This window comes from Siphateles boraxobius, unplaced genomic scaffold (assembly GCF_051911475.1).
Source record: "Siphateles boraxobius isolate OS27281-9 unplaced genomic scaffold, OSU_SipBor_1 39, whole genome shotgun sequence".
NCBI lineage: Eukaryota > Metazoa > Chordata > Actinopteri > Cypriniformes > Leuciscidae > Siphateles > Siphateles boraxobius.
This window is the reverse complement of record NW_027509019.1, coordinates 918,912-931,611: the sequence shown is the minus strand read 5'-3', so window position 1 is coordinate 931,611 and position 12,700 is coordinate 918,912. Positions and strand designations below refer to the sequence as shown.

Here is a 12,700-nt window from a genome sequence, read left to right as displayed (position 1 = left end):
TCACTGTTACAGGATTACCCTTGAAAAGAGTTATGTTGGTAAGAAACAGTTTTGTCTGCAAGCTAAAGATGACAAGGCCCCTTTGTATTCAGGGACACGTCAGGTAGACCGGTAGCTCGCCATGATCGTATAGTGGTTAGTACTCTGCATTGTGGCTGCAGCAACCCCGGTTCGAATCCGGGTCATGGCAAGATTTTCTGGGTGCCATTGAAATTGAGCTCCATGTCACCAGCTGTCCTCACCCCGTCCTTCAGACTACTCTTTTTGTGCACGGCGCGTGCCCTTGAGGTGCTCTGGATGTTCGAGTGTCAGTACACCTGCTGGCTGTTACCTAGAGTGCCGCGGGCTTGCTATTTGCTACAAACAACTGCGCCTTTTGACGCAAGTTTACTATAACAATAAGAGCGAGGCAAGTCAACAGCATTGAAGCGTGTAAAGATACCATAAAAAATTGGATTTGCTTACTCACGGTTGAGAACAAGGAGCAGTATGATGCAAAGAACAGCCGAAATCAAAAACACACCGGTTGACACCATTATTGTTCCATGGCCACCCAGCTGTTCTCTTAAAGTCATCAAACAGTCATTTACCACACTGTGACCTTTTATAAAGACATTAAGCCAAAAATATAGTAAATGGAATACATAGATTAGATTCACTGCAACAATGAAAGGTGCTTAAAGGGTTAGTTCGCCCATTTAAGACATGAAGTTGTATGGAAACCTTACCAGCACTATAGTGCATACACACTGACCCACTCTGTAGTCACCTCCCTGATCAGAGTTTTGGCCGCTGGAGGTTTTTCAAGAAAGTACTCCCGGTTAGTTTCCGTGGCCTCAAAACTGTGCGTTTTTACGTGAAAAAATTATTTGCGTTTCAAAGCTTGATTAATTTAACACAAAAAACACGCCGGTCAAAATTCATACCTCAGTTTTAATCGGCTAAATTTTCTTTCCATTTCTATCAATCCGGGCTGCTGTCAACGTCAACAGTGCGCACGTTCCGATCAGCTGTTTATAGCGCGACTCGCTGACAACATGTCTGACTGCGAAACTTCTGATGATGAAACCAATTTTAGCACAATGTCAGACGAAACAGATGAGGATGAAAGTAATTTTAGCACAACGCCAAAGGGATACCTTTATGAACCGGAGTACCGATGCCGTACTTCAACAGATGGAGATAGAACGGGAAGAGAGAGTGAACTAAATCAAATAGTTTTCTCAGCAAATTGTACCTATATCCCTATATAATGTTTTTATATTAGACATCTTTTCATGTATTTTCCACTGGAGTCTAAACATCAGCTTGTTTACCGTACAGTTTAGACATGGGATCATAAAGTTAGTAAATAGAGCGTACCCGTGGTACTGGTACAGCACTGTGCACACACGATAATCCTTGATTCTGGATATTTTAGCTCCCGCAGAGTAGCCGATTGCAACCAGCCAAAGCTGTCTCGTAGCTATATCCGAAACAGGAAAACGATGGAATCTGAACGGTGATCCCGGCACATTCTTGTGGTCACAGCCTGGAAATTTACAAGTTTGCACCATCGTTCATTTTCTACTTTTTACGTTGTTTCGTAATCGATTGTGTAAACACTATGGAACAGCTGGTCGGAACGTGCGCACTGTTGACGTTGACAGCAGCGCGGATTGATAGAAATGGAAAGAAAATAGTGCCGATTAAAACTGAGGTATGAATTTTGACCGGCGTGTTTTTTTTGTGTTAAATTAATCAAGCTTTGAAACGCAAATAATTTTTTCACTTAAAAACGCACAGTTTTGGGGCCCAGGAAACTAACCGGGAGTACTTTCTTGAAAACCTTCCAGCGGCCAGAACTCTGACCAGGGAGGTGACTACAGAGTGGGTCAGTGTGTATATGCACTATAGTGCTGGTAAGTCTTAAATCTTTAAATCTGTACATATTACAAGTGTGTTATAAAATGTATACATTTAAACATTTAACTAAGAATATCCTATATTAAATATATCAGAAGGTATGCACACTTACCTGCAGCTGGATTTTTAGTAGATTCAAGGTATATGTCAATTTTGAAATTTTCTTTGTTTTCCTCATTTTCTTCATCAAGCTCAAAAACTGGGTTGCAGAAAACATTCTTTGAAAGTTAAAACAAAGTTTAGAACCAAAACTGAATGTTGTATAAATAACAAATAAATTATACCATGGATACATCTACTACTTACAATAATAATAATAATAATAATAATAATAATTTACCTCATATCCACCTCGGCTCCCAGTTGAAATGTCAGAGTCCATCTTTGCATTTTGAAAAACCATTTATATATGTTTAGTTTTCTGAAATCTTGAGGTAGGCTATTAATTCAGTCCATTTGGTTGTGAAAATGAGTGGAGTTTAAGAAGTTAAACTCAAAGAAGTTTATTTCCATAAAAGAAAATGCCTAGACATGTTTTAAAAAGGAGATAAAAAGTTGTTTTTAAATCCATTGAGTATGTGCTTAGAATAAAATGTTTTTTTTTCTATCAAAAATTTTTTTTTTCTTTGTTATGCTGTAATATTATGGTCCAACATCTTGTGTTGTTAAAAGAAAGTGGCTGGTATTCAGAACGTTCTTCCCAAATATTCCCAAAGCCAAGTCAGCTGAGAGGATTGCGCTCCGTAATAATCCTCTGTTTTAGACACACATCTACACACATACCACCACCCAACCCCAAAAAACACACCCACCCACCCAACCAAAAACCCAACAACCCAACACACACTTTTGTTTCTGCATAGATGACAGCGTTTTTTTTTTTTTAACAGGAGTTTTTCTCCAACCCTAATCAATCACACCTTAAAAAGCAAATTAAAGTAAAGGGTAAAGCTACAAGCAGGTGAATTTTTTCAAGGTTGGAGGTAAACTGCAGGAAAGGGCTAGAGTTGAAAATCCCTGATTTATAAGATTTTTCTTTTCATAAGAACTTACATTTTTCCCCACAAAATGTTTTTTACTATCCTTGTAGGGACATTTGGTCCTGGACCACACACACAGGTTGGTGTTCCCTGTTTTATGGGAACTTTTCATAGGCATGATTTTTATACTGTATAGACTCCATCCCTTTAACCCTAAACCTACCCATCACTGAAAACTTTCTGCAGTTTTACATTTTCAAAAAACATAATTTGGTGTTGTCTCTGCTCCGCCATGGTGCCCTGCTCTCCGTGTTCCCTTGTATTGGTTTGGTTTTGGCTTTGTTTTCATTAAGGTACCACACCTGCACTTAAATACATTTTTCCTGTCTGCCATTCTTGCTTCCCCCATATAATAGTACGCATTACTGTACTGCTGTAACAATATAAATGTAAGTGTAATACAAGTATATAATAACACAAGTATACAATAATATAAGTGTAATACTGATAATGCAAAAGGTATGTAAACATAAAAACGGGATATTCCCAGTAGTGTTTTGTGTTGAGCACATCACTGTGTTGTTGGTTGTTAGACATATCTCTTCATTTGTCTTTGGGGACAATTGGGGAAAAAAATATATTTTTAGTCCCCTTTCTATTGACAAAGTGATGAGCTGAATCAGATGGAGACAGTACACTTTTAATGATCGAAACACAGTATAAAGAAACAATTACCTGTTATCTTAATGTCATAATTAATCCACACAAACCCACATCGCAAGCAAGCTTGGGCCGAATGTGGCCTCAAGCTAGCACTGCTGGCCTTCTGTCGGCAATAGCACGTATCCTTTCAGCCAGAACTGGGCATTGTGGCAACGGTGAGGGCCGATTGTTGATGGAAGGAATGTGGCCCAGATCAATCCAGTGATCATTTGGTCCAAATCAGGATTATGAACTTATTTCATTTGAAATTATAAAATTTTACTCTGTTATGATTTGGCATTTCAAAGGATACATTTTAAACAATACTACAGTTTAAAATATTGAATTCATAAAATAATTGTGTGATCATTTAACCATAATCATGCAATATTTCTGTAATATTGTTTAACGTGGGGCATATTTTTATTAATATGCTGTCATAAAATACACCAGATTTTATTCCTGTAATCCAAATCTTTGGAATGTCATGCTTTGTGTGACAAACTGTCTAATGCAGTTCAACTTAGATTAAAAAGCAGCAAATAAGAACATGTTGTTTGTGCATGTGGAGTCCACCTGTGATGCGGCTGATTTTACTGCTTGCTGTTGAACTCACTCTGTCGTGTTCACTACTTCACGGGTGTTAAGCAGCAATGTAACGCAGGTTAATAGGCGGGAGGTTCACTTCCCTGATTGAAGGACGGGCCAGTCAAGAGTTGAAACGTGGACCAGTAAAAATCCCCAAAAAACGGTGTGTTAGAATCCAGTAATGAATGAGTACGGGCTATAAGCAGGAGCGAGTACTAGTTTTGGCATGTTGTCTCATCAGGAGAGATGTGATCACCGGAAAGATGCTGTTTCTATCCATTGTGCTGCGGTTTTAAGTTTGTTTGTTTGCGCTACCGCTGTACTGCCACTGTATATGTGCGCGGTTTGTATGCCTGATAACTGTTACTTTGGTCACGATGATAAAACCTTGTTTGCGGCCTGATGTTTAACGATGTCGGCTTTATAGTATCCGTGGTTATATTTTAAGTAAATGTTTGGATTTGGAGCGTTTCACTGTCACACGAGTTACTTTCTGTTTGCGGTACCGGATGGGTAATGCAGTTAATTGCTTTACATTGATAATGGATTACTATGCTCAGCGTTACTACTTAAAACTACACTCACTGGTTTGGGCCAAAACACTGAGAATACCTTTTGTGGTTTTGGGCGAATGGTTTAGTGTATAACATTGACATTGTTGTATATTTGGTGTGTGTGAAACTGTAGCATTTCTGTGTTTAAATGTGTATGCTTTGTTTAGTCATTTAGTTTAAACACTAAGTATATTATAATATTTATAATATTGAATGTTGATTAAATTCCATAATATATTATATATTATTCCATAGTGTTTATAGTATTGGCTATATTGGAATTTATATTTATTTATATTTGTGTATTATTCAGAATTTATGATATATTATGTATGATATATTATGGATCCGATACAAGATGCTTCTTTCCCCTCTCTCCCTGACATGTCTGCCGATCGCAAGCTGAAGTCCAAAAGGTACACTGGGGCATTAAACATGAACACCCGGCCTCTCTTACAGCAAAGCAGCCCAGAAAGAACCAAAGGATACTCTAATCTCAAGCCTCAAATCAGCCTTGAAAAAGCACGGCTACCCACTTTCTCTGGTGACATGAGGGACTATTACTGCTGGAAGACTGAGTGGGAGGACCTACAAGAATTGGGTAACCCACAAGGTGTGGGATGTTTAAAAAGGTTCCACTTATTAAATAGTCTCCACGAAAAGGTCAAGAAGGATCTTGTCCTATCTAGCTGTGGATCCGCCGACGATATGTTTAGGCTACTGGACAGCAAATACGGGAACAGAGCGAAAATAGTCTTAATGGTCACCAACGAGGTCCAGTCTCTTCCCCCCGATAAAGGAAACAATCCAAGAAGAACCATTGAATTGATCCAGACTGTGGAAAGGGCACTGTGCAACCTCCAGATTCTTGGTGAAGAAGACGCCGTGAAGAACTGTGTTGTTGCTCAATCTCTTGAAAGCAAGCTTCCCAGTTCACTCAAGAAGGAGTGGATTATGCACAAAACTGACCCGGAAAACAGGTTCTCTCCACTGCATCATTTTGATTGCCTCATAGGATTCTTGAAGAAGCAGGAGGAGATTCTTGAGGAGTTGGAACAGGTGGAGCCAAGCCCTGCAGATAAAGGCCCTGTGGAAAAGGGTGCTGCAGAATACCCAGATAAGAGAGGGAGGAAGGCATTCACTAAATCCACAGCAGGTCAGAAGGACGACTATCCCAGCTGTACTGTCTGTGAAGATGACTCCCATGCCGGCAAGCTATTTGCGTGCAAGGTCTCCAGGGAAGAAGATCTCTTAAGAAAAAGGGCCCATGTGAAGAAGCTATGGTTGTGCTCCAAGTGTTTGCGGCCCCACCCCAAGGATGGGAAAGGATGCACACCCAGATACCTCTGCCGAAAAGTAGACTGTCGGAAAGGAGGGATATCGGACCACAATTACCTTCTGTGTCTTAAGCCACCGACTTCAAAGAAATACAGCAGCAGTGAGGAGCAGAGCACCATAAAAATTGGAGGAAAGAAACTTGGCCTAACCAACAAACACGAAGAGTTTCTTGCAGAGCTTACTCCAGAACAAAGAGAGAAATGCAAGAATGTGTTCTCAAACAAAATATCATCAACTGTATGTGCCAAGGCTGGAGATGAACTGCAAGAACATCCAGTGGTGATGATGCTGATGGAAGTAACGACAAACTCGGGTTGCCTTATTGGCTCACTAATCGACCTCACATCTGACACCAATTATATCACCAATGAAACAGCTGATCGCCTTGGACTGTGCGGTGAGAATATCAGGCTTATAGTCCATGGAGTCGGGGGGATGAAGAAGACTGTCCTTACCAAAAGATATTCCCTACGGTTGAAAGTGAAGACACCCAAGGGAGAAGTGGCAAAAAAGTTTACAGACACTGTGTCGTAAATATGAGGCTATAGCACTCAGGATCCCTGACGACACCACATACAGCAAGAGCAGATATACAGTATAACAGGACATTGAATGAGGCGAGAAGCATAAGCACTTTACAATAAAACAATATAATACATTGCAGAAAAAAAAGAGAAAATAAATTGGGAATAGGCTATGGTAAAGCTGCAAAATAGATAAAAAACAAAAGTAGGGTTTAAAGAGTTTTATGTTCCATTCCCCCTTTACCTTTAACAAAAAAATCTAAGAGGTAAACTAAATTCACAAAACTCCAAATGTAAAAAAAGGGTGAGGCTTACTTATGATTTGGATTGAACAAACACCAGATGTAAAGCTGTATGGTTACCAGTGTTGGGTAAGTTACTCAAAAAAAGTAATCCACTACAAATCACTAATTACTACTTTAAAATTGTAATTTGCTTACATTACTGATTACTGCAAGTAAAATCAGATTACTAATTACTTTACTTTCAAGTTACTTTGAAAACCTATTAAAACTACAAGAATACACTGCAAAGTGAAACTCAGATCTTTCCGTAATTTAATATTGCAGACATCCCAAGTCTCCCAGAAGTTCCGGGAGTCTCCCGCATATTGATAGCGGCTCCCTGATGCCCGCTTCCTGATGCCCGCAAATTAGTTTAAATCTCCTGGAATCTAGAGTGAGCGAGCAAGAGCGCGCATGCGAGAACTGTGCTCCAAACCGTGTAGCGTGCGCACGGCGGAGAGGGAGAGAGTGAGAGACCTTTGCGTGTGTGTGCGTTTGAGCCTCATGAAGCACGTTCTCCGGTAATTCATTAAACCGCATGCTCATTAACTGACGCAGCCAGCCAAATGTGATTGGAAATGCATTTCTAAGACACAACTCTTTGCGCATGGGCGTGCGGTTTGTGTTTGGAGCTCCGTCGAATTGATTCATAAATCCTTGATTTTCTTCTTTACCACTCATTTATAAACAAGCACTTTCTGTTTTTATAGCATGTGAACTTATCTTCGATACTTTTCCTTATAAAAAACAATCGGATTGCTTTGATTTCGCTACTTAGATCCAACTTTTCGAATCTCCGCTACTAGCCTTTAGCCCGCTAGCATCGCACACGTGGCCTCTCGCCTATTGATCTCATTTACACCCGTTTCACTGAAAGGATACGGGTTATATCCAGGATTTCAGTCCTAAATTAGTAGTGATATTGGTAGTATCACTACTAATTTACTGTTCATCTGTTATAATGGCGAATATATCGGATGTGTGTCTAACGTTACCTCTGAGTGCAGGTGAGGACACATTAGAGCTGCATTCGGTGCTGTTGGAGCTGGAGTCCGTGGAGAAGCAGATCCGTGGTCTGCTAGAGAGGCAAGCCGAGCTGCGAGATCGGCGTTCAGCGCTTGAAACATCAAGCGCCGATGCTCACAAGTCAGTGGTTAGTAACTTTTTGACTCCGACCTCGTCTACTCCGTGTGCTTCTCTGCACAGGACGCAAGCACCCAGGACGCGATCATCCCTGGCTTCATTCACTCCGGCACCGACACAACACCATGGGCCCTGGGTGATTCCTCAGCGGAAGACACGAGCCAGGACCAGACCAAGAACCTCTCCACCTCTTCCGGTCTTCGAGATCTCCACCCGGAACCGCTTCTCCCCTCTTCGCGAGTCGGAACGCGACGACGCCGTGATCATCAGCAGTTCGTCCGTCATGTCCGTGCTACCTCAGGTAAGGGTAAGGTGCGCACTCACTGCTTTCCTGGTGCTTGTGTTCTAGATGTCGCTGCACATGTTCCCGAGATCCTGAACGCTGACGAACGCGTCGGAGCTGTTGTGCTGCACGCGGGAGTGAACAACATCAGTCTGCGGCAGACGGAGGTTCTGAAGAAGGACTACAGGAGCCTGATCGAGACGGTACGCAGCACATCACCTGAAGCAAAGATCATCGTGTCTGGACCGCTTCCCAAGTACCGACAAGGACAGGAAAGGTTCAGTAGATTATTTGCACTAAATGAATGGTTAATGTCATTGTGTAATGAACAGAAACTGCTCTTTGTAAATAATTGGAATCTGTTCTGGGAACGACCTAGGCTCTACCGTGCTGATGGCCTGCACCCCAGCAGAATAGGAGCGGCTGTTCTGTCGGACAACATCTCCAAGACGTTACACACCATATGACTAGTAAGTCAAAGTCCAAATCACAGTCTTTGCTGTCCCAACTTAATTGATATAAGTAGTGTAGAACATTATGTAGAAACTGTGTCTATTCCTCGTTTAGTGAGGCCAAACAATAAATCTACTGTAGGATCTAGGAAAAATCTTATTGTAATTAAACCTGAAAATCTCAATATCAGTGAACAAAAACAATTTCTAAAGCTAGGTCTTCTAAACATTAGATCGCTCACACCTAAGGCGGTTATTGTAAATGAAATGGTCGCAGATAATAGTTTCGATGTATTCTGCCTTACTGAAACCTGGCTTAAACCAAATGATTATTTCGGTCTAAATGAGTCCACTCCACCAGGATACTGTTATAAGCATGAGCCCCGTCTGATCGGTTGTGGCGGCGGTGTTGCAACAATCTATAGAGATATTCTAAATGTTACTTAGAAAACAGGTCACAGGTTTAATTCGTTTGAAGTACTTGTGCTAAATGTTACGCTCTTAGATGTAAGAAAGAAATCCCTATTATCTCTAGCCTTGGCTACTGTATATAGACCTCCAGGGCCCTATGCTGATTTCCTAAAAGAGTTTGCAGACTTTCTCTCAGATCTATTGGTCAATGTCGATAAAGCAATAATTGTTGGAGATTTTAACATACACGTAGATAACACAAATGATGCGTTAGGGGCTGCGTTTACAGATTTATTAAACTCCTCTGGGGTCAAGCAAAACATCAGTGGTCCCACTCATCGTCTAAATCATACACTAGATTTAATTATATCATATGGAACCAATCCAACTGATATAGATATTGTACCGCAAAGTGATGATGTCACTGATCATTACATGATAACTTGCATAATACGTACTCCTGAAATTTGTCATGTTGCGCCACGTTATCGACCAGGCAGAACAATCCTTCCAACCACTATAGATAGATTCTCAAATAGCTTACCTGATCTATCTCAGCTGCTCAGTGAACCCAAACAAACAGATGAAATAGAGGAAATGACTAGCAGTTTGAGCACCATTTTCTCTAGTACACTAGAAATTGTTGCACCAATTAGATTAAAAAAGGTTAGAGAGAAAACTAAAGCACCATGGTACAACAGTGCTACGCATGTTATCAAGAGAGAAACTTAGAGCGTAACTTAGAGCGTAAATGGAAACAAACTAATTTAGAGGTCTTTTGTAATGTGGAGAGGTAAGACCCAAAAGCGATTTGCAGATAACAGTCTCTTTAATAGCGAGAGATAAACTCAGTCCAACAGAAAAATCCCTCAAGATAAACAACAGAAAGGTAGCCGTAGATGCTGGCGCTCCAATAACGAAAATAATAGAGTCTCTCCTTAAAGTAGACAGCAGCAAACAGTCTGTGAACAGGAACCGGCGGACGCTGTTCTCTGATCCCCTCGAGAGAATGAGCGTACTACAGATAGTAGAGATGAATGCTCTGGGCGTTCGTCTGCAGCAGGCGGGCTGGACAGAGTGTAGAGCAGAGATTAATAGAGAACAAATAAAAGACCGACCTGAGCCAGACTGGATGGCGGATAGAACACGGACAAGACTCGGACAGGACTCGGACAGGACTCAGACAGGATGGATGCAGCAGGTAGTAAGTTGTCTCTTGCATGTGTAGAGAATGTAATAATCTGGCAAAGAAACAGGGAAAAGGGAGAGCAGGAAATAGCACAAACAATCAGGGAGAAGAGAGAACAGGTGTGAAGGAGTGAGTGTAATGAGGGTATAACTAGAAACAGCTGAGAGTACTGAAGGTGCGTGAGGTAATGGGTGTGTGTGACCAGAAGAGGGAGACAGGAGACTACCAGACTCATGACATCTTTAGAATCGCGTGGAAAGACAGTATGTCACGTTATAAAAAGGCTCTAAAAGCAGCCAGGGCTGAGCATCTCCGCAAACTAATAGAAAATAACCAAAATAATCCAAGGTTTTTATTCAACACCGTAGCTAGACTAACAAATAAACAAACATCACCAGAGCAAAATATTCCATTACAGTATAGTAGTAATGATTTTATGAATTTCTTCAATGAGAAAATAGAAAGCATCAGAAACACAATTGTAAATGTACAATCTTTTATGGTGTCTTATGATTCAGCCTCAATTATCGCCCCTCAAGAACAACTACACCGCTTTACAACTATAGAACAGGAAGAGTTAAATAAACTTTCATTGCATCTAAACCAACAACATGTTTATTAGATTCAATACCCACTAAACTACTGAAAGAAGTGTTACCTGTAGTGGAAGAGCCTCTTCTCAATATTATTAACTCGTCTTTATCTTTAGGTCATGTTCCAAGAATATTCAAACTGGCAGTAATAAAACCTCTCATTAAGAAACCGCAATTAGATCCAAATAACCTAGCAAATTACAGACCCATTTCAAATCTTCCATTTATGTCTAAAATTCTAGAAAAAGTTGTGTCCGCTCAATTGTGCTCTTTCTTGCAAGAAAATGATATCTATGAAAAATTTCAGTCAGGATTCAGACCGCATCATAGCACAGAAACTGCGCTAGTTAAAATTACAAATGATTTACTTTTAGCTTCTGACCAAGGCTGTATCTCAATACTAGTTCTACTCGATCTTAGCGCTGCGTTCGACACTTTAGATCATAAAATACTCTTGGATCGACTACAAAACTACACTGGTGTTCAGGGACAGGCATTAAGCTGGTTTAGATCGTACTTATCAGACCGTTATCATTTTGTCTGTTTAAATGTGGCAAAATCGAAGATAACGTCAGTAGGCTATGGAGTGCCGCAAGGATCGGTGTTAGGCCCTCTGCTATTCTCAATATATATGCTGCCACTTGGTAATATTATAAGAAAACGTGGAATTAATTTCCACTGTTATGCTGATGACACTCAATTATATATTTCATCACGACCAGATGAGAACACTAACTCATCTAAATTGACAGAGTGTCTCAAAGATATAAAATGCTGGATGACGTGTAATTTCCTGCTATTAAATTCAGATAAAACGGAGGTATTACTTATTGGTCCAAAAAACTACCCCCACAACCTTGTACAATACAACTTTAATTTAGAAGGATGTCCTGTTACTTTATCCACTACAGTAAAAGATCTGGGTGTTATACTAGACCGCAACTTGTCTTTCGAAAATCATATTTCATATGTTACAAGAATAGCCTTTTTCCACCTTAGTCAGTTAGTTCATGCATTCATGACCTCGAGACTAGATTACTGTAATGCTTTATTAGCTGGCTGTCCTGCATCCTCAATAAACAAGCTACAGTCTTAACATACCTGAATAGGAATGGGAACGGAAATGCCAGGGAGAGGAGACCCCACCCCATTGGCCAGCCAATCCATACCCCAAACTAAACTAATCAGATGATAAAATAACTTATTCTGCCACAATAATATTACATAAAAATCAGTAGCAGTCAATTTCACATGATTTACAGTAGCCTTGTGATATTGTGGCATCAGTATTATGACAATCTGTTATTCAAATTACTTTTAAAGGGTTAGTTCACCCAAAAATGAAAATTCTGTCAGTAATTACTCATCTACATGTTGTTTCAACCTCGTAAGACTTGCGTTCATCTTCGGAACACAAATTAGGATATTTGTGATGAAATCTGAGAGCTGGGTCACTCCTCCACAGGCTTCTAAGGGATTTTCTTCTCTGTGGGCCTAGAGTGAGTTTACTAGTGTAATAGCGCAGCGCTTCTGTGTCGTTAAATTGGCTCACTATTGGCCGACGCTGGTCATGTGTGTGATGCGTGTGACGTGTGAAATCTTTCAGAGTATCACGGCACTGCATGAATTTCTGCAGTAGTATTGGGATGTGAAATTAACAATTAATATTAAACAATTTAATCAGAGACTCTGATATCAGTCAATCAGGCCACTAAAAGATGACTACTGTAATTCCTCAAATAAAAACCGGTAGT

The 12,700-nt window shown here is 40.4% G+C and overlaps 1 non-coding gene across 1 annotated transcript; it reads left to right on the top strand.

Annotated features, from left to right (window-relative positions):
- The first annotated feature begins 118 nt into the window (after window positions 1-118).
- Window positions 119-190, top strand: trnah-gug (transfer RNA histidin (anticodon GUG)). The gene has a single exon. It is a non-coding gene; the product is annotated as a tRNA-His (tRNA).
- The last annotated feature ends 12,510 nt before the right edge of the window (window positions 191-12,700 follow it).